The sequence below is a fragment of the Botryllus schlosseri genome, chromosome 11 (genome assembly GCF_051294905.1).
Source record: "Botryllus schlosseri isolate E-star chromosome 11, Bs_hap1, whole genome shotgun sequence".
NCBI lineage: Eukaryota > Metazoa > Chordata > Ascidiacea > Stolidobranchia > Styelidae > Botryllus > Botryllus schlosseri.
In genome coordinates, this window is record NC_137246.1 from 12,408,859 (window position 1) to 12,431,773 (window position 22,915).

At 39.5% G+C, this 22,915-nt stretch overlaps 1 long non-coding RNA gene across 2 annotated transcripts; it reads right to left on the reverse strand.

The window, feature by feature from the left end:
• Nucleotides 1-1,982: 1,982 nt before the first annotated feature.
• LOC145450138 (uncharacterized) lies at nt 1,983-21,575 on the reverse strand. 2 transcript variants are annotated; one of them, XR_013918430.1, is made up of 5 exons: nt 20,596-21,575; nt 19,991-20,125; nt 14,925-15,023; nt 4,682-11,510; nt 1,983-4,648 (listed from the first exon to the last, which is right to left on the reverse strand). It is a non-coding gene; the product is annotated as an uncharacterized LOC145450138 (long non-coding RNA). The 2 variants fall into 2 exon arrangements; XR_013918429.1 differs by lacking the exons at nt 1,983-4,648; nt 20,596-21,575 and having other exon boundaries at nt 11,318-11,510.
• Between the last annotated feature and the right edge of the window lie 1,340 nt (nt 21,576-22,915).

Here is a 22,915-nt window from a genome sequence, read left to right on the forward strand (position 1 = left end):
AGGCAATGCCTGTTGAAATGTCTGGCATTGCGTATGAGAAATAACTCTTCAATAAACATAGCTATGTGAAATAAAGGCTATTTTGCGCATAATTATAAAAGTGGGTAGGCCTATATGGAGTTTTACAACAAAGCAGAGCCTGTAGTGAAATAGAAGTGTTAACAACCAATTGGGAATCATGTTAAACCATTATTAAACCCGTCCTAAGTTATTTATTGACGAAAAAGATTTTTCATATTATTTTTATATATTTTTTTATTCGTCAAATTTAAAAGCTTTTTGGGAGGGTTTCCCACAAGAGTTGAACTTCAACATTTTAACACATGTTATTTCACACCTTAACAAACATATTGGTGAAGGAATTTATTGGTAACAATATAGTTCACAGATTTTCATAAGTTTCCCTTACTAGAAGCAGTTTTGTTTCGTAACTCCTAAAACTCCAGGGCTCGCATGAGCATAATGACCGTTTGAGATGAAATATATTACTATACAAACGCCATGGGCAGGGTTGTAATGACTAGAGTCATGACTCGACTCGAGTCGCGATTTTTTGGTGACTCGACTTGAATCAATTTCTTAAATAACGAAAATGGCTCGTCTCGAGTTCGTCAATTTGTGTATTTACTCGACTTGTAGCCTACTCTAGTAATTGCGCATGACTCGACCAAGTGATATGATTCGAGAGTCGGACGGTAAAGACAGGCATTTCATTGTACCTTCGAAGAACAGTCAAGTTCCATATGATTGGTACAGGGATATATAGAACTCCGGGATGGCTGACTGCGTCAATTGCGTCATCGCCGTATTACCTAAGTAGGTCCCGATTCGCGCATTCAGTTTTGATGCACGTTCTGGTCAGCCGCTTCATCTATCTGTAATTTTGAGTCTTTGAGAGCGGTAGAGGCATATAATATCCATGTTTATGTTTTTTTTTATAAAGCTAGAGGTTAACCAGGTCATGAGATGTTCAGGTAGTCTGAAGCTTTGCGGTATTGGCCTTATTCCTTCAGCAGCAATTTACCGGTATACTCGCCTTCGGAATATCTCTGCTTCTGTAGTATCTTATGTAACATGTTTTGCTGCGTTAATAATCCTGAGAAGATAACAAAATGTACAATAATTTCCAACGTTGACATTGATATCAGCATTAGGATTTCGATTACGCCTTGCGGTATGTTTTTCATTTACCGGTATATGTTATGCGAATGTATGTCACCATCCAAGGTTGTACATTGTAATAGTACAAGTGTACATTTACACTGTGCCGTGTCAACTATGAAGGCGACCGTTAGGAGGGACTTCGTCTGTTAAGATCTTGTGCTAATATGTGAATATGCAGGTTGTGCTGGTATTGCAGGCTCACCGGTATTCCAGATCATTGCTGTATTATTCCTAGTATAAGAATTGGAGCCACTGAGTACACTACCAGTGTGCAAGATTCAAGAGGCATTTCAATTAAGGATAACCAACCATTTGAATCTAATACAAAAACAACACGTCAAGGTCGTTGCAGTTGTAAGTGTCCATAACAACTGTTGAATCCAATCTCTTGTTACAGATATTATTCATCAGTTACGTGTCTGGTAAAACAAGGCAGGCATATGTTTGTTAATGAACGGCACCTTAAGGCTACAGTACTGGAATTATACTTCAACAGAAGTGCACTGTTGTGAACTGCCAACGGCTGACTCCCAGAATATGGCCATGACATTTGTTGACCATTGGCTCTTACTGAAGCCGTGAAGATGCCCACTCCCTTGAATGGATAAGCCAACACAATCGTCAGGACACGATACGACCCTGAGATACGGCCTGTCTTTACCATATAAACACTTATAGCCTATAGGCTATAGGCCTGTACGACGAAGGAAGAGAAAACTCTGAAGATTGCTTTCAATTTGCAAGGTTTCGTCAAATCGTCGCAATAACGCATGGAGCTCTCCTCAGTCGGCCCAAGGTAAGTTTGGCTGATTCTAGTGATACGTTATTAAATGAGCTATTTACATTAATCCTGATGTGGTTAAAGTAGTCTGCATTGCTACTTAAGTAACAGTCGTATTCCCGGGCGTACTGGTATTTAAACTTCCTCAAGTAGCTGTAGAAAGTGAAATGCCTGCAGGGTACTCAAGTTTGGAGATGGCTGCTTCAAAATTACAAGATGTATCTTCGAAAATAGGCAACATCTACTTGAGTACTGCAATGAAGTAGAAGTTCTTCACTACTGACCAACTCTGCTTACATCTATATTCTATATATATTCTTAAGGTGAATTTGTGTCTCTAAATACATCATTTGTTCATTTTAGTTGCAGATTCCAGAAAAACAAACGCAATGTTCCAGCATTTGCATCATGTCAACAGTGGATATCCTGATATATTATACTGGGCACATCCCATTGAAATCTTGGCAAAGATGGCCACAATCTGAATATTTGGATCTCCTGCCTCCTCACCGAGATGTTTTTTGACATGGAATCATCTATCGCTCTATCGGAAAATCTGCAAGACAATGATACTGAATATTTCTTAACTGATAAATGGCATGAAAGGCTTCAAGGAGGCCCATTCGTGATGTACCGTTAAGCCATGGTGGTAATTTATTCACTGCGGTCATGAAACTATTTCTCGGTGAACAAAATATCAGCTGAATTCAACAACTGGGTCTACCGAATGCTTCTTAAATTGATAATGATAAGGACCAAACTTCTACCCCCCGAGACTGCATTTGAACCTGAAGAGAAGTATCAATGGTGTGTTGATTTCTTGATCAACTTTCATTGAGTGACATAGAAGATTACAATGCTGCTATCACAATTTCGAGTCCTTACAGGCCGTCCTATCTTTTCGTTATTGTAAATGCTCCATGGTAGGGGTGCATTTATAACAAACGGTGTTTGAAATACCATGTTTAAAACATGCTTTAAACAGTGTTTTAAACAGAGGCCCTTTAAAAAAATTCTTTTCATGTTGTAAAATTATGCCATAATTGTGTAAATACTTTCCAAAATACGTGTTGTATGAGCCTACAGACTATTACCACCCGATATAGCCGACTAATATCGATGTGGGATGGCTGGAACCCTCAAAATAGTCGGTTCAACAGCAATAGCACAGATATTTCGTCAAAGGAGCTATATCTACACTATATTTTCAATTGTCAATCTCAATCCAATATGACGTCACTATTGAATATTCTTGACGTCATGGCTTAAAAAAAGTATGTTTTATACAAGGTCCGCCTGGTTTTAAACATGTTTGTTTTAAATGCAACCCTATACTCCATGGTAATTGTTGATTAACGCGAATTGAAATGGTTGATTTAATCAATCCTATAACCCCCCCTCCCAGCTGCAAGGATTCCGACAATGGCTTGTAAATAGGTAGAAGACGCTGATATTATTCGTTATTCACTCTGTTATTTATGGCCTGGTGCAGATTATATGTGTAGAAATTAAACACATTCCTGATTTACTGAAATTCAGAGTTGTCATAGTTTACTTGGTTGGCTACACAGCAGTGTCATACTTTACTAGGTTGGCCATACAGCAGTAAGGTTGTGATCTGGGAAGAATGTCTAGCTTACCAACTATTCTGCAAAAGGTTGAGGATCATTATTCTAGAAACAGCTGTATCGCTAGCTTGCATAAAAGTGGATATTTCGAGGCAGATTGCAGGTAACTTTCTGGACCTACTTAGGTAAAGGCTAAAATGAAGTCAGCCATCCCGGAGTTCTATATATCCCTGGATTGGTATTTCGTCTATCAGTATATTCGTACATAAATATTAGGGCCATACTTATTAAGAATGATGAAAATTAGCATCTATTATGAATGCGAGGCATTCGATATCACCCAAGCAGGTTGTAAAAAATGGGTTGGACATTACTTGAGCTTGAAACTGAACAGTGAGGAAAATGATCGACTTGGACTAGGACTAGAGTCTTTAACCTTAGACTCAGACTCGACCTTCCCCACCACGACTTGAACTCGGACTTGACTCGGTGATGAACTGGAAATGACGCGACTTGACTCCAACGAGTCCAATCTATAAAAGTCAGATTGACTTAACCCTGAAAAGCATATATTAATTGCGTATCCAAGGGTTCTTAAACTGAGGTCCGTGGACTCCTTGGAAATCTGCAGGTCAGTTTAAAGGGGTTCGTGGAAGGCCAATGAAAATCGTTGGGAATAAGCTAGAAAATCGAGAATACCGGTAATTTGAATCTTGGATTAACGGAAAATCCGTTGAGTGATCAACCAGTGATCGTAGGAAGTAGAAATTCCACAGGCCAAAAGTGGGAATTCCGATAGCAGTTGAAATACGTGGATGAGTTTTCCCCTGTGGATTTAGCAGTTTCCTGTTGTCACCGACTTGATTCTATTCGATTCAGTCCATTTCCCGAGTTATAGTGAAGGCTGTGAGCCAATAGTCTAAGCTACCCTTGTTGTGTTGTTGTGAGAAGAAATATTGTGATGTGCGCATGCCGTTAATCAGGGCTAAAACTGCCGCACTCAAACTCCACACTTAGGAGTGGAAGAAGAAAGAAGAAGGGGGTGGGGCTAGTGCGGAGCATGGACCGGAGCCGGATTGGATATCCGGCCGGATTTTTTCAATTTTGGCCGGACCGGATTGGAGCCGGATTAGTACTTTTTCTGATACGGCCGGAGCCGGATCAGTACTTTTTTGATAAGGCCAGAATCTTTATGGATAAGCATGACGTTTGTAACTAAATAACTACCAACCAACAACACGCAAGTAACCGTCAAGCCAGTGCGAAAAGAAACGAGCCATATTTTTAAATTCACGGAACCACCGTACCGTGTTGAACCGGATTTCCGGCAGGACTTTTCCAATTTTGGCCGGAGCCGGATCAGCACTTTTTCCTGATACGGCCGGAGCCGGACCGGAGAATTGGCAAACCGGATCGGAGCCGGACCAGAGAATTTGTCGATCCGCTCCGCACTAGGTGGGGCACATTGTTATCCAAAGGCAAATTTTACAAAATATTAAAAAAAAATCAACGGAAGAGTGCGCAGAAGCAAGATTGCAACTAACACTTCCTTCATAAACATCCCTTGAAGTGTCACGCAATAAATTGCGAGGACATCAAGGGTAGGCTATATGTTCCGACCCTTATAATCAATGTGGATAGACGAGCAGGCAACGATCTTCATGTAAGTTTCATTACGATCCAAAACTTCGGGATGTGCACTAAAATTGGTCATGGTCATCGACATCTGCCGATCTGTCCTTTTCTTCAACAGTTCTCGGTTTCTTGTTAACTGATGAGGCGTTAATTTTTTAATAATGTTCAATTTTTCCGCTTGTTCCATTGCGCACGAGTCCTTTCGATATTTCTTCGTATTTTCAAATCATTTTTCTTTGGCAATATGCGTTTTATGTTCATCCATCGCCCATTGTGCTCCATTTTCCCTATGAACTGAATGGCGCCATAACATTGATAGTAACGTATGCTAGTGCAATTCATTCATAACATTTGAAAATGTTTCACTCCTTGCGCGATTAGAGCACAATTGCGTATTAGTGAGCCGACGGAAATAAATAAATATATAAGTCCTGGGTTTGTTATGGACGCGTACGAAGTTTATGTACTGGGTCACATAAATTTGTTTCAACTTTCTGAAGTTTCCTACGTAGCCTATATGTTGGGTGTCAGTTATAGACTGAGGCTAAGTGATAAGTATCCAGATACAGTTACCTTCAATGCCTTATCTAGGTAGTTCAGCATTTTCAAGCAGCAACGAATATGACTTCACAATTCACATTGCCTAAAACTGAATATTTGAATGAGTCAAGGACGCCATTTGTCCCCCACTCGCTACTCTCGTGTCATTTCTCAGTATACTATAGCGCGCTATAAGAGTCGTGTGCTAATTTCGTTTGATATAATTTGCTAGGGTGACGAAAAAGAGACTTAGAGCAAGGTTCTGCATCTTCACCAACGAGACTATTGAAATTTTGACTCCAATTGACGCATTGCCCAGTGACTTTTCGATGAGAAAGAATCTGGTGATCATGGTTATAATAATCGAAATTGTGGGTGGCTTGACAATGAACAACGATTTACCAAATTGGGGATTAGCTCTCATACTCGCGGCGAACGAGATGTGATGGGGTGTGGGCACGAAGGGCTGTATTTATCATTTGACTATAGAGACTTGTGCAACTCTCTACCCATGCACAATGGATAATCCATATACAAAAAAGAATTTCGTTAACGCTGTCGCAATTACAATAGGTCCTTTGTATAGTTTGTGTTTGTCAAAGCGGGACCATTTCATTCAATATATATCCCACAAGATCGACCGCAGCCCTATCTTTTGATATGAAATCGATTCGCTGAGGCGATTACTTGATAACTCTTTAACTGGAGCTAAAGTCACTTTCAACGATCAGATAAGTCGATTCGTGTTACAGGGTAGATGTCATTGACACATTGCAAGTTTAGGTACGCGCGTTCTCTGCTAGCCAAATAATTGTGCGCTGATATTACTCAAGTATAGGGAGTGAAACTAGTGTTTCAAACGCAGCTGTGTAAAAAGTATATAAGGCTACGACAAAGGTACGGCCTGAGGTGTGATTTGGGGACCGCATTCACGGGCTTTGACATAATCCATGTTATCGTTGCGATGGGACAATTCTGCTCACAAAATCAATATTGCGTACAAGCGAAGAGCATTCGCGATTGGTGGTTATAGGTTATAGCAGGGACGTGCGTTGATTGAAGAGGCAGATGCTCGTTAAGATTTAGATTCGCAAATATATAAAACATAAAAGGTATGCTGATTCAGTTCACGACCTGTTTCTTATCACATTAGCACTCTTCACACGTAGGTTGCTTAAAATTATACTAGGTTACCAATATTGAAGGTATGGACAATCCATGACAGCTACATCAGTCAGAGAAGGGCGATTGCTCTGCAATACACGGGGACGGTCGCAACTTCGCAATCTATATTCCACCGTTGGTTCGAGAAGTCGCGATTGTCGGGTTGTTAGGCCAATATTGTGTCGCACCTTGTATTGCTTAATGCAGTAACAAGGTCAATTTTCACAGTCCTCGGCGATTTCTGGTAGTTCTGGTGCCCTGACAATATTAATATTTAGATTTTCGGTATCAGTGCGACAATAGCATTCGATTAATACCAGTTATCATAAATTCGGAGCTCGGTTATAGCTATCACAGATGAGACTTTTCTCGTCGTCTCTATAAATATGCAAATTACGTGACTTCGTGTGTTTAAAATGCTTAAAATTAGTTATTCATGACCATCTGTAGACAAATACCAATAATAATTGAAGTTTATCCCTATTTCTTTTAAATTCATCCTGACGGTAGGTGAATCACTGCTTCACTTGCCTGCTCTGACCGCAAGTCCCTGTTGTGGAGCTCGTATGTTGACGAGACAGCGACGAATTGGTTCAATCCAGGGGCATGGTATAATTAATTACTTTTAGGTGTACACTACTGGCTGTCCCAGCTGATCACAACCTACTGCAAAAAGAATCAGAAAAACACTCCAAATACGCAGACCTCAAAATGGAATGTGAGAAAATGTGGCGATGCAAAATAAACATTGTACCGATAGTCATTGGCGCTACAGGGGTCGTGAGCAAAAAACTCATGAGACATATCCAACAAATTCCGGGTAACGTTCGATTCGACATGATCCAAAAGATCACATTATTGGGCACTGTGCACATTCTTCGGAAGGCCTTGAATGCACCACTGGATTAAAATTACACTTGTGAATCACAGCATAATTTCTGTAATTTCGATTCTTCATCTTCAATCATCTCTACCTCTGCTCTGTAACCCTTGCCAATTCTTCATCTGCTGCAATTCTGTAATCTGACTTCTCCGTGTATTGCATAGGAATAACAATTTGAATGCATTACTGAAATTTTAAAAATTTACTCCAATCTCGCCATTTTCCTTTGGGGGCAGGTTGCTCCCCGGATTATGTGTGTATCTACCAGTTTTACTGTGAATAAAGAATATAATTATAAATATAGTTGAGCAATATGCTATCCCTTTCCCATCAAAATACCGCTGTGAATGTAGGTTTTCAACAACGGTAATTCTAAACCCGTGGTTCCCAACGTGGGCGATATCGCCGGCCGGTGGGCGATTTTGAGAAACAAGGGACGAAAATAACGAAGGGGCGATATGAGGGCGAACATGTTAGAACGACTATATTTAACTAATCGGCACGAAATGCACGTGAAAAACGGGTTGTTCTGGATCTGCCTCGAAAGTGGACTAAAAATGGGCAAAGTCCCGCCGCTTATACGTGGACACGGGTCTTTCAGGAGTCATGTCGAAAAATGACCTTTTTTTATGGATATTCAATACGACATGCGGCTGGCTCTTTTCACCACCAAACCAGCAAATAAGACATTATCAAAAACAAACAAGCTTAACCATCACATTACCTGAATATTTATAACTAATTTATTATACAGTAATTATTGTACTATAATCTTTATTGTCTGTTGCATTCATATCATTTTATCATTATGTATACTGGTGTTGTAATTAAATTTACGGTTCTCAATTTTTTCAAAAGGTTAAAAAATATAGGGGGGTCGTTGCTCTTTCAAAGTGCGAGGAGCGGGAAGGTTGGGAACTCCTGATATAATCCAAACTTTTTGTTAAGAGCGAAACGATTAGTAGGCTGCTAGATTATGCGAAATCACGATGGAACCACATTTAGCATGGAATTGGATAAAGAATTTCCTAAATCACCAACTGGGATATTCAAAATAGTGACGGTCGTCATTTCCGTGGTGTGCATTGTGGTATTGGGATCAACTCAATACTGGACGTCGGAGGCATTACAAATACTACACGTAGCGATATTCAGCTTCAGTTTTATTGCGATCACGCAAATTACAAGTTTTACGATCCATATATTCCGAATGTACCAAGCGAAATATTTTCTGAAGATGCCTTGGAGGCTACTGGGCATTGTACATGCCCTTATTTGTGCAATACTTTCGTTGCTGACTATGGTGTTCTGTACTAATATATCGAGTGATGAGTCCTTTTTATTACGGGTGGATTTATCACCGAAAATGACGTGTTGTGCGGTGTTTGCCGCAGTTTTACTACTCGCATTTGTTGTTTACGCCTTTATTATTTTTAGCAGAAACGCTGTTAGACGCGAAATACCGCGGGGCGTAAATGCGTGATTTTGAATGATATCCAATGCGTCGTTTCATCAAGTATTGTTTTAATTTTCATTGAGTACTCCACTGTGCATAGACGATGTATACTTTACAATTTCGCCATCGGATTGTTTTCATGTCGATATATAAGAGTACAGTCGCTAGTGGGCGCTCCATTAGAAACACATGTCACAGTCACATAGTTCACAAATACCAACCGCATATAGCGGGTTCATAACTGCATATATACACGACACTGCCACAGCACAGGTGAATACCAAACCATAGGAATAATTGGGTATAATATACACACGTGCGTAATTGAAGAGCATATTAGCTCATTGTTCAAGCTCACCTTTGAATACGCCAAGGATTGTAGCTCAAGAACATATACATTGAAATGTCGCCGAAGTTACGGAAAAAATTATTATGTGATTTTCGTTTCACTATTGATTGAAAATGTTCCGATCACTACGTTGATCGCTTGTCGTTGGGAATTGGTCGAAATAATTAGGGTGTGGATTCCACATGTTGAGATACCTCATTAATACTCGAAGATAAACTTGATCAATCATGCGAATCGGTACGACATCAATCGAATCGCTACGACAGATGTTACGCAATGACTCCATGACATCCCAACTTAAATATGGAATTCTTGTCACAATGATTGGCGTTGTAGGCAATATTTATTCAGCCCAGTAAAACAAAACAGAATATATGATTTCAATGTCTGGGCCAAATGCATTTTCATGTTTATTTTCAGTTTTCGGTGATGATTGAATGCATACTTTTAATTTCTGCTATTTTGCAATTAATTATTAAATTAATTATATGCTTGAGCTTGTACAAGGCATATCAGTGTGGAGCGCATGTACCGGTGTAGGGCACGCGCGGTTGTAGGCCTACAAGCGGGGAGGATTGCAAATATTCGATTTTGCGCAATAGCTTATAGCGAATAGACTATAGAGGATGATTTGATATTGCTGTGTTCAAGAAAGGAATAGTCAGTTTTGGTGCGTGGTATACACGTTGAACTGAGATATTTTGGAATCACAACCTTTTGCAGAGCATGACGGGTACCGACATGAAATGTGAGGTGTAAAGAAGCACAACTACTCGCGACTGCATGGCGAAACGCAATGCAAATTATATATCCCGTTCTCGTATTTTGTGATACGATTGTTGATGTTCTTTCCAATTTTCTGCTAGTTGCTGACGATTACCCCTGACGAATATCAGCCGAAAATATTCGGGTTCATTTCAAGATGAATATACTATTCAATTGTATACATCCCGTTTTCTGGAATTCCGTCGACTGAAGTGCAGTGAGGCATGTCGTTCCTAATGATCAGCCCTAAGTATATAATGACCTCATTTCATCTTAACAGCGCTGGAGTTTTTTATTTATATAGATGCCTCGCCTAAAAAAAATCACAGTGAGATTCATCTGGTACATTCGAGGTATCGGCTGTACTATTCATGAAGATGAAAATGGCATTGTTGGCTATTACAAGTTTACGATTCCATGACTGCAGAGCCAAAAGCGTATAGTTCTAATAGCTAACGTCACCTGTTTTCGTCTTATTTTTTCTTTCGGAATGTATCTCATGAGAATATCTTTCCACCAAAATGTAGGATATAAAAATGCGTTTTGTTCGTTAACCAAATATTATTTTCGATTTAAGTCACTTTCATTTACTAATATGCTGCAGCGTCTGAGTTACGGATATGAGAGATTTATTCAAATAACGGACCTAACACGCCCACGCCCATGTCTGCATTGTGCGATCTGGGATTTTCTATGGAGGTAATGATTCTGTAATTATCGTGATGATGACCATCTTACTGTTTGCTTGACGTCGGAATGAAGCGCTGCATGTACACTGTACAGCTGCATAATGTAGTTCTCATGGCACTCCCGGGTGATTCCACGATACTATCTGGCAGCACTAATCACAGCCTTACAACGTAAGGCTGATTTCTAGAGCTCAAGCATGGCAACTAAATAAAATAGGTTTTCGAAATTAATTAACAGTTGCTTCTGCTTACGGCACTAACTGATCACCGGAACTAGACGACGTTATCTATATCTTCTGCATGTAGGAATAAACAGACGTAGATGAATGTAGGTCATAAAACTTCATTGTTCCATCGGAACATAAAATAAATACGTTATGCCTCCAGATTTATACAAAGAGAAGTAGCAATATCGAACAAAGCATTACTCAAGAGATGCAACATGAAGAGATCAATCGAAAGCTGACACGCCAAAGCACGTGATTGTGTAGCGGCAGAAATTGCAAGCTCTTTTATCTAAACAAAATATAACAAGCTGTTATCGCTTTTTACGTCTGCCTAGTTGATGGTCATGGCCCCTTGGTTAGTTAGTTTTAGCTCCCCCTTTCAACGCCTTGTGGGGTAGATTTGGTAATCTGTTGCACACGTTGACATTGGTCAACACAATAGATTTTTAATAACTTTTGGGCGCTGAATTCAGAAATGACTTTCATTTTTCTCTATCACGTCACGTTTTTGGGTTAGGCACCCACCACATTGTCTCACGATCGACATAAAAGTACTACTTTTAATATTTTGTGTTTATTCTATAAAACGTTTCAAAAACCACAAGCAGTGAGAAGTAAATCAACAGACTTCAAATAAACATTTGGACCGCTTTATTTGGTTGATTCAAACTGATATTGCTTCTGCAGGACAAATAAAGTGCGTGTTTCAGGGTCCAAATTTACGCTAATTGTGGATTGTCTCGTTTGATACTCGAGCAATAGTCAGCTAACAAATGTAAGCTCGAATCTCTACTCTGGTATCTTACCCCTATCTTCTTTAGATATCGGGGGACACTTTCTCCTTGCCCGTCGCTGACCATGCCAAGGTTTTCCGGGAAACTATTTAGATATTTATAATTTTTTGAATACCCGCTGTCCGACCTAACATATGGCAGTGGCTCATGTGTAACAGGGTTACATGTACATTGTACATCCTTATTTTACAGCTGACACATATGATCCAATCGTGCTTGTGATATTGCAACAATTCAATGTTTCTGTATTATTCTCAATGTTTCAGTATTATTCATGAAGACTAACTTAAAGTGCAATTGCTACTGCACCTAAGACGTTACTATTCTGGACAATGCCACACTTTAGGATCCTTTTTGAGCTACCAATCGGTATTTGCCATTCACTTGAGTTGTAATTCGAGATTCGTAACTCCTCCAGCAACCCATGGTATCAGTATCCTGCCAATGCCAGTATTCGGGCAATGCACAAAGCTACCGAAAGTAGCCCTACGATGAAAATGCCTGTTCTCAAGATCGAAAGTGAGATATCTTCTCTCTATCTCTTGCCAAGTAATCTTTTCTCAATTCGCGAGGATGCTAAAAAGTTCCGAATATTTCTATTCCAAGTCTCTACGCCTACGCCAGATCATTTAACTTGTGCTGATGGACTACTCTACGTTCTTAATCCTCTTCGATTTCAAAATCTTCATCATTAGGCCTACTATCCGTAAGATCTTTATCTTGATCCAAATTATGGAGCGTATATGAGGTTCAAGTCACACGGCATAAGCTGAATGTGGCGTTGAACCTAAAGCTGATACTAAATACTAAATATTTTTCTTGCCATATCCTGCAGTTGCATCAAATATGTGTGTGAAATATCCTCGGATGATTGCATCCTCGAACCATAAATGGGTGAAAACATCGGCATGGATCGATACCAGTACCTTTTTTCTTGGTAATTCAATTGACCTCTTGGCTAGATAACTTATTATATAATAAAAGTGTGGATTTCTATATGATATGGAAGAGTAATATGGCTAAATTCGTGAAAATCTGCATATTTTGGGCATATGTCGTAGAGCAAAAACTTGACGTGATAGAAGAAAACCAACGGCATTTTTGGAATCAGCATGTCAAGATTAGCCTGAATCAATTGCAAAAGCAAAGTCAACGAATTTTTCGTTAAAAATTGTTGACGAGCAGTGTAATTAAATCGTTGGATTTTCTGATGAATTTAGATGATAGCTTTAGCTATTGACTTGCAGCCACCGATCGCCCATATTATATTACATATTGGCTAATTCGTTGCATACAGAATTTTCAAGTAGAAGTCGAATTATTATCACGCATATTTAAGCAAACCTCTGAAACGCGCTAATGTAGTTATTGTGAAGACAAGTCGGACTAAAAGAAAATCACCATTGTGTAAATCCTTCTTAACTATACTTAGTCCAGTGGCTCTCGACCTATTTGAACTTGAGGGCCGGTAAAACATCAACAGAAATGTTGCGGACCGGCGAACTTTAATAATCAAAATGAACATAAACCGCAATTTCGACAAATGTATGCGACTAAAAAGTCAAGTACTGCTTTTCGATATCAGACGTTTATACGTCGTTCCACTGATGTTTATGCAAAGCGTAGAGCCCTAATGTGGTTGTGATTGTTCGGTTTCTTTGAAAGAATTCCAAGTTTGTTGTTGGCTATCCTTTATTCTACTATTAAATGTCGGTAAATTGTACTGTCGAAATTCGACGAACTCTGTGTAAACGACTTCTTATAGCTTTCACGTGTCCCTGAATCTAAACGACTTACAGGCTACTTTCTAAACAGGCGTTCCCGAGCTAGGGGTCATTTGTCTATTCTCTGGGGTCGCGGAGACAAAATTTGAATACCAATGACTATCACAAGAATGCCGATTAAGCGGATGGTAGATTGCTGGCTCATTTCTGAATGGTCTAGTTCATTTTTTTCAAAATTAAAGAAAACACAGTCTGTGAAGAATGCGAAGCCTGTGAACAAGGTACAAATCGTGGAAGCGTCATTTTAAAGCTCCACCTATACTATAACTTGGCGTCTGGCCATCACTATGGAGATTAAAGTGTCGGGAGAGTAAAAAAATCAATAAGTCGGTAAATTTTCCTTCTAGGAAAACTACAAGTGACTGGTAGTCCTATGCGTTGATAGTTTAATACATATACAGTATGCATACAAGTTCGGCACGGCCAAATAACTTATAGATTGTTATCTGTACTGCTCGTGAAGTAGTATTTGACATAGCATAACTGGCTATATGCCGATTGGACATAGATCGAAATCGTCCCAAAAGACCTATATATGTTGTTGCCATAGTCGTGATTGAGTTTCTTAATCTAACGACGGAGGTTGACGAGTTCACAATTGTTATTTCTGCAAACATAGTCGTCAGTTTCACACACATAGGCCGTGAGTAGGTTTGTGCTAAGGTGCTGAGCATTTTATTTTAGTAGCCAGCGCGCCAAATTGAAAGGTGGCGTCGTGCAACATTTTCAAATAAAAATTTGGGGTCACCACCATATAAAGTTTGGGAACCCCTGGTTTAAACAGTTTTGTGCAACACTTGTCACATTGTTACGCTAAGTCCAAAACAGACCATGAACTATATATTACGACACTATGCGGAAAATACGTTTTGAATTTCGGATTCAATTTAAAATTTAATACTTCATTTCTCCAATTAATGGACAAGCCTCCAACGTCTAGCATTTTGGAATTGAAATATAGACTGATATACTTGGCGGACCGGCAGGGACACGGTCACGGACCAGCGGTTGCGAACCACTGTTGTATTCGATGTCAAGATGTATACCGAGGATGGGTAGGTTACGCTGATTGTATTTTGCCCAATTTAGGACACCGCCTGATTGAGATACCTATAGGCTATTTACCGGTTAACTTTCGCCTTCGCAGGCATGGCGCACCGATGTACGTATTTCTTCTTACGCGGCAGTACCGTCGACAGAGGTTCCTAACATTGATTTCGTATCCTGCAAAACCAATGTGAATGTTTCAGTTAGCTATGATTTGAGGAATAACGCATGACTAATCAGTAGGGCAATTTTTTTTTGACATGTCAAAAAAAGTCAAAATTAGGTCAAAATTGTAGCGTTAGGTCAAAATTTGTCAAAATTGTTTACAAAGTCCAACATTTTTTGACCTGTGCATTTCGTTTGTATCGTAGATTTTGCGCTGTCGGTGAACTTATCATTTGATATTTTACAGCTTGTAGCCTACTTTATAGGCGTACCGTTGTAAACGGACCATCGTCTGCTCATTGTGAATCATAAATGGTCAAATGAAACAAATAGTTACATGGTTTTATGGTCAACGTACCGCAATATCCTAGCTGAAGCAAGTCTGCTTGGACATTGCATGGTTCTTATATCAAGAAGCGCAAGCTGAAAAATTGTGATATAGACAACATTGTCAGAATGAAGCAACACGGTTTGTCACCAGCAGTGTGCACACAACTTGAGTGTTGTCAGCCAACAAATGCTGCTGTTGAACGTTCTTTCTCCGTTCTTGGCAAGCTACGTAGTAAGGACAGACACTTTCTACCCAAGAATGTAGGAAAGGATCTTTCGTTGTACTACAACAAATTTTAATTATTTCCACCAGAATACGTAATGTAACTACTGGAATTCTTCATAGGGCCAGATTTCGTTAAAATACTAGTTTTTCATGTAAAAATCTGTCAGTTTTTGAGCCAAAAACGTTTTTTCAGGCCAATCTACTTTGTAAGGACAGACAGTTCCAACCAGAAATGAAGATAAGTAGTACAATTTTAGCATTATATGCGAAAACACCTAATTTGCATACGTGAGGTCAAAATTTGGTCAAATTTCAGTTTTTTTAGGTAAAAAAAGGTCAAAATTTAGATTTTTTAGGTCAAAATCTTCCGTTTTTTAGGTCAAAAAAAAATTGCCCTACTAATCAGTAATCATCCACGAGTTTATTTAAGCAATCTTCTGATACATGAATTCCGCCTCTTTTCTGTTTATTCTATTCACACACGTATACGTAACAGTAGTACTTTTCATGTGCGCCACGGCGGTTCAATAACGTTCTCGATGACTTTGAATCAGTCAGCCCCTCCGTTTGTCAAGCAACTGTATCTTTGTCACCGCGGATTAAGAGTCGGCTCAGCTTCATTCAATCCAAGATTTTTCTACACTGCGTTCATAGACGATGAGAAGCGCAGACGAACCTCTGATCAATAGGAACTAGTCTGAGCCATAAGATAAGTATACCTGGCCCATGGGTGTCGTAAGTCGCTACTGTGGCGATTAGCCAACTAAACCACTCGAAAATGAGGGATGTGCTATAAATAACTAACCTACTGTAGGTAAGTTATCTATAGATGTACTGTACTCTTTACAGCATTGTTGTAAATATTTTCTTTTGGAAGCATGAATAAGATTACTTTGCGGATTGAACTTAACAAAGTTGCATATGATTTGTGGCCTGAGCGGTAGTATCTTTACCACTGTAAAACTGTTCTTGAGCTGTGGTTGTTATTGTTATATTCTTTTTTCATAGAAAACTGGTAAATACACACATAATCTGTGGAGCAACTTGCCCTCCAAGGAAAGTGGCGAGATTGAAGTAAATTTTTAAAATTTCAGTAATACAGTCAAAGTTTTTATTCCCATGCAATAAGTGAAGAATTCAGATTACGAGGGTTACCATACGTCCTGCTTTAGGAGGATTTGTCCTCCTTGGGCAGGTTTTTGAAAATGTACTCCGTTTTTTATTATAGATCTACGTAAAGTGTGGTAAAAGAACTGTATTTCTGAAGTTGAGGGGCCTTTTTTTAGTCAACCGACCACATTGTCGTGGTAAATTTACCAATTTTTCTGGATTTTAAATTTTTGTCAAAGCGTCCTCCTTTCCCGATTCCTAAAATGGTTACCCTACAGCAGGGGTGGGCAATTATTTTCCTCCGCAGGCCAAATGAGAAGCAGAAAATATGTTGGCGGGCCGAGAAATTTTAACTGTATTCTCCAGCGTATTGATTTTATTTTTAAATTGAAAGCTTCGCCGTCAGACCAGACCCATCAGGATGCATGTTTTTAACACTACTCCTGAGCGAGATTTCTTATATACACTAATTGGCAACGTTTTACGCCCTAATCGCGCGAAGCGCGGAATTTTTCCATGTTTCATGATTCAATTAGTCAATAATATTCGTAATTGCATACATATAGCTATGTTTTTTAAATCTCTTTCAGCCCTCGTACTCAGTTTTACCGCTAGAGCAGAGTGAGGTGCTGTCATGGAAATAATATTCCAGAGTGCCTGTTGGTATAATTACTTCGTTACATGTTATTATTTCGTGACTTATACCGTCTGCTATGTGAAAAGATATTGAAATCACCAAAGCGTACCAAACTAAAAGACGCACACGATTCCCAATGGATAGTTCTTCACTGGAAAATATTGCCCATGGACAATTGGACATCGTGGTTATTAGTCAACATGAGAGCAGTCCTTTTGGGCCAAGGCTTTCTCGCTGTCGAGCTTTTACTTGGTTAATTTGATCAGCAGTTGCAATTGCATTGCCTTCTCAGAATCCCGTGTTGGCCTAAACTTCATATATCTTGGTACGTCGTGGCGCGGTAATGGCTGACGCCGAAATACCCAATTCTATAACCATTGATCTCGAAATCGCACCTAGCGCAAGAAAAATTTGAAAGAAGTTGCATAAATTTTCAAAAAATACTCTATGATTTATGGTCATTCACGAAATAATTTGGGGCGCCCTTCGAGCTCGCACCGCAATTGGGGGTTTGGCGTGCGGCAGTTACGGTCATGGGAATGCTTTAAAGCATATTGTCTTGGTAGCTGGTTTCCGAGAAGTGTGCAGCTTGCTGAAATGGCCTTGTTAAGCCAAGCCTGCAGTTATTGCGAAATTCGCCGTCCCTTGAATGAGTGTAGGTCCTATGTCTTCGTGTTTTTGTCATGGAACCGACTTGAATAATACTCCTTGAACACGGCGACGTGCTCGGCATTAACTACTAAAAAGACTGGTAGTCATCAAATATTTAGTCCTCCGAACCATCTTTCAATTTCAACTTTCGGCTTTCTTTTTTGGCATCCTTTATGGGTGGTGATATACTCATAGAAATCACGGGCAGTGAATGACTTGTTAAGGATTTGGAAACACAGCACGTAGCAATTTGAAACACAGACCGTGTAATTCGTAATGTGACAATGGCAACAAAAAGGTTTTGTGACTTGTTGTGACTTTAATTGTAACGGAATAATTTGCTACATTGACTTTACTTTGAATCTGGATTCGGCACTTGACGTATACGTAGGCTGCGTAATCGCGGCATGTTAATGAACAGGCTTGATAGTAAACGAATTTCCGGTTCAGTTTATACATCCTATGGTTTTAGTCCACGCAGCAACATTGAGAAGTAGGTTTTATATTTTAAATTTCACGCAACCTTTCGCGGGCCGCACAGAATAGCTCCGCGGGCCGCATTTGGCCCGCGGGCCGCACTTTGCCCAGGCCTGCCCTACAGTTTACAGAATCGCTGTAGGCGAAGAATTGGCAAGGGTTGCAGAGGTAGAAATGACTTGAAGAATCGATATTACAGAAATTATCCCGCGATTTACGTGCGCAAGTGTAATTTTAATTCAGTGGTGCATTCAAGGCCTTCCGAAGAATATGCACAGTGCCTAATAACGTGATCTTTTCGGTCATGTCGAATCGAACGTTTCCTGGAACCTGTTGGATATATCTAATGAGATTTTTTCTCATAGCTCTTGTATTGCCAATAACTATTGGTACAACATTATTATAAGTATAGTACAAGTGTAGTGGCGCTTATATCAATTATAAAAGCCTGGTGCACCACGGTCTGTAATTTCATTGGAGCACAAATTGATTTTTAGGCTATATACAATTACCCAATGTCGTCTTTTCTTGTTGTAAGCCTAATGATGCCATCAATAAAACATGGCGGGAAGGTTTAAATATCCACCATCAGTTGTAGCCCGTTGAATTCGGACCGACTGTGACCGTACTTCTTATAGCACATTTGGAAATATCGGTAAGTATTATGATTAAGCAGTGTTGCTTGTTGTAGTAATGTTATAAGATCTGTTGTGAATTGCTTTGCTATACTTCAATCCTGGCGAACAGAAAATAAATTACACAGTATATTTTGCTGACTTCGTCACCAATTAAAACGATTAATTTCATGGGGCGAATTAAGCAGTATGTGTGACGTTCAATTTTCAATATCCATAATCCCGAAAACCCCTTCGAAGTATCTTTTTAGATGGTAGAAGGATGTTTTATATTCTCGAGAGATACGCATGTATCTGCGCAGAAATGACATCTTCATTCCAAATTTAACAGTCATTTGTGTCGTATATTCACTTCACGTCTGAGTTGAAGGCTGGTTCATTCATTGTGTGTCCATGTACAATGTACATTTCTTTGTCAAAAGAATAAACAAATGCATCTACTGAACCGTGATTTGGGCTCTGAGAAATCATACAATATTTCACTCCACGCTTCTGGCATAGAACGGGGATGTAGCATACTTCGCAGAACCAACATAATTATTATACGAGCGACATCTGTGCTCTCTTGTGGCCAGGAAAAAAATATTTTGGTGGGATGGGAGTAGGGGAGAACATTTAACCATGACGTGACGCCACGAATGTCCATTGTCCAGTCCATAGCAATGAAAACGAATAAATAATTGGAAATTTGGAGGGGATATGGGCGGTCGACCAAGCGAAATGTATTGCATAGTATACGATATAGGTACGAAATAACGGTATGGTTATCGTACGAAAAACTTTCGTGGTGCAAAATCTGATAGGTTTTATCTTACTATACCGTATTGGTTCATTCGTTACAAGATCCCGTGCACCTTCAAATTCAATACGGTGATATCTAAGCTATATACACGTTAATACCCATTCTATTCACCTGTTCTTCTTCGTGATTGAATTCCAATTATACAAATTATCATTACGATAGCAAGGAGCGTTGCTTGATGTTTCATGTTGGATTACTTTAGATTCTTCTTCACGAGGCCCAAATTCATATCAGAAAAGCATATAACTGAGAAAATATAAAGTTGTATAAGAGGAAAGCCTATGGACTGGCCTACTTGCCCGAGAAGCTTACTCTAACATTGTCTATGTTTGTAGAAGCGGAACATATATCTAATAACTGCGTACAGAACAGAACCATAGAAGCTTCGATATCCTATTCACAGCTCTTATCATAGACCCTGTGAATGATTTGGTTTTCTCTCGTTATTTGTATGAACTCACAGCATTCTGTGCGAAGAAATACGCCTACGCACTTCGCAGTCATCGCCGATGTTTCTGCGAAGTGGAGCGAGACGTCATTCACTACCGGTTGCGACAAAAATGACAAGTTACCGGTTTCTACAAATTATTATATCAATCTGCACGCAAGCTCAACTAGCATATATATATGTGATCCTTTCACCGTGTCCTCTTGTGAAGACAGCAGTTTGAGCAATTTTTGTCATAAAATTAGTAGTAGCATGCTATCAAAATCACCTTACACGTCGGCGTCATAGGTGTCTCACTGTATGACGATTCATGAGAACATGGTCGAACAAAGTATTGGAGGTGATGTTGTGGACCTAAATGTATAAATGAGGATTGCAAATAGTCCTGTCTGCATATAGTTGCACGTGCTGCACTTCTACGAGATACAAAGTTTGCATAGATGCGAACAAGGTCTATTCAGTAATGCAAATTAGTGCACAGAAACGCCTGGGAACTAATAACTGCAAAAACAAGTGATGGATAACAGACGTGCCAACGATGACTTTCGATAATCCCCTGAATGACAAATAACGTAGGCGGCGAGATAGCGATATATATGTAGGCCTATTGGTTTGAGTATCAAGTTCCTGCTGGTCATTGGTCATCCATGTTATTAGTGTTTTTTGTCTTTATCAAACCACATATGTAGCGGCGTAGGCTATAGGGCAATAAAATATATTGATGGTATGACTTCAAGAGTACACGGTACAATGGTACATGTACTTTGTAGACTGTCGTACATTAGTACACAGTACAACGCACTGAACGCAGGGTACACTATCTGCTTTGGGGAATTTCTGTTCGTTTGACACGATTCGTCGTGTTTGGCTTGACTCTTGTTTGAATAGTGACGTCAAGGTCGAAAATCATCAACTAATAAGGACAAAACGTTTCACACATCAAAGACCTACTACAGAGTTGCCGTTTTACTATGTATAGTCGGATAGGTTGTGCCATGTCCACATCCAAATGTAATCGCTAGCAACATGTATAATGTGTATGCTGCTGCCTGATATTTTGCTATGATCTTATATTCGGTAAGATTGATCTCGAGTACAATACGAGCTGTTTTATAGTTCTACTACCGGAAATAATTTGCAGTGTATACAATGTACTACTAAGTAATAGGTGACGTAATTGCATTACGTGATATTGCTCTATTCTCTATTCAATTAATCCCATCGCGTTTTGAATTGACAAAAATAATACAAGGTCCCATTTCCCTGAAATTGTGTCCACAACTAAATATCGTTGGGATCAAGATGGTATCTGTTGAAATCTGCGGGATCCCGCTGTTCCGTTGTGTCCGATTTAAATAGATCCGCGGACTAATAGGATTCTTGCCAGGTGTTAGTGGATATTAAAATAAATCTCAATATTCTCGATAAAGTAGGTCATTCGCTTCTATAGACACAAACAGAAACTATCGCCGCAAGAAATATATTCGTGGATAATGGATATGCCGCCATAATAGCCTGATACTTATATAATTCATATAAGTCATGGAAAATTCTCCTGGCAATGCACGAGACTCCTAGATTATCACATGTCGGAAATGTGGTCTACATGTCGCCAATGACGATATAACCAATATCAATATAATCAATGCCTGAAGCCATGGAATTTCCACTCGCAATAGGCTTTGCAAGTGGGTAAGTTATCAAACACGAAGCTGAATAAATCGACAAGCATATTGTGACGTGCGCAAGACGATTACCTAATTATATCTTAGTAATATTGCATCAGGCTCCGAGGCACTTCCATTCTCTGTTATCAATTAGACACGTAGTGGAAATCCACGAGGCCTCCAAACTCGTGATGCAATCACTATTTTCGAATATACGAAAAGCGGCATTGCATATTGCATGCAGATTTTGAAAAAAGGAAGTGCGCACTCCGCTGAATTACAGGAACTGGTAAATAGCGTCAGTGAATGCCATGCTATTGAGTGGAATTGGTCTGGAGTTTCCCCCGTTGTGAATGCTTGCGAATTGTATATCTAGCATGCGTGCATCATTTACATCAGGGGTGTCAAACGTACTGCCCGCCAGACGTTTTCATCCGGCCCGCGAAGCAATTTTAAGGAAATGAAAATAATTCTCGTAATTATTCATCACATATCTAATAAATGCTTTGATTCTTAGGAGGAAATACTTTAATCAATTAATCCCTCAGGACAGCAAATGTCGAGATGTTCAGAGGCCACATTATAACCGCCCGACAGCGGTGTTATGGTTTCACCAAGTCGCTGGCATTGACATCCACTTCCACGAAGGAAAAATGTGCATACTGAGGTCAGAGATTTGAGGACAAATGGACCAAAAAGTAATTATTCACAGAAGCGAAAACATCAATGCGAAACCGTTATACGCGAGTTACATCATGGAGAATAAAATATTCACAAAATATAATGTCACACTACTGCATCCGTTTTGGCTCAAAAGGTCCCTGGCCTCCATGGAAACCTGAATCGCGATTTAATCTAATCCTGATGAACCAAATTCCAACGTCCGAGTTTACAGTTGAATCTCTTGTACTCCTCACAAAG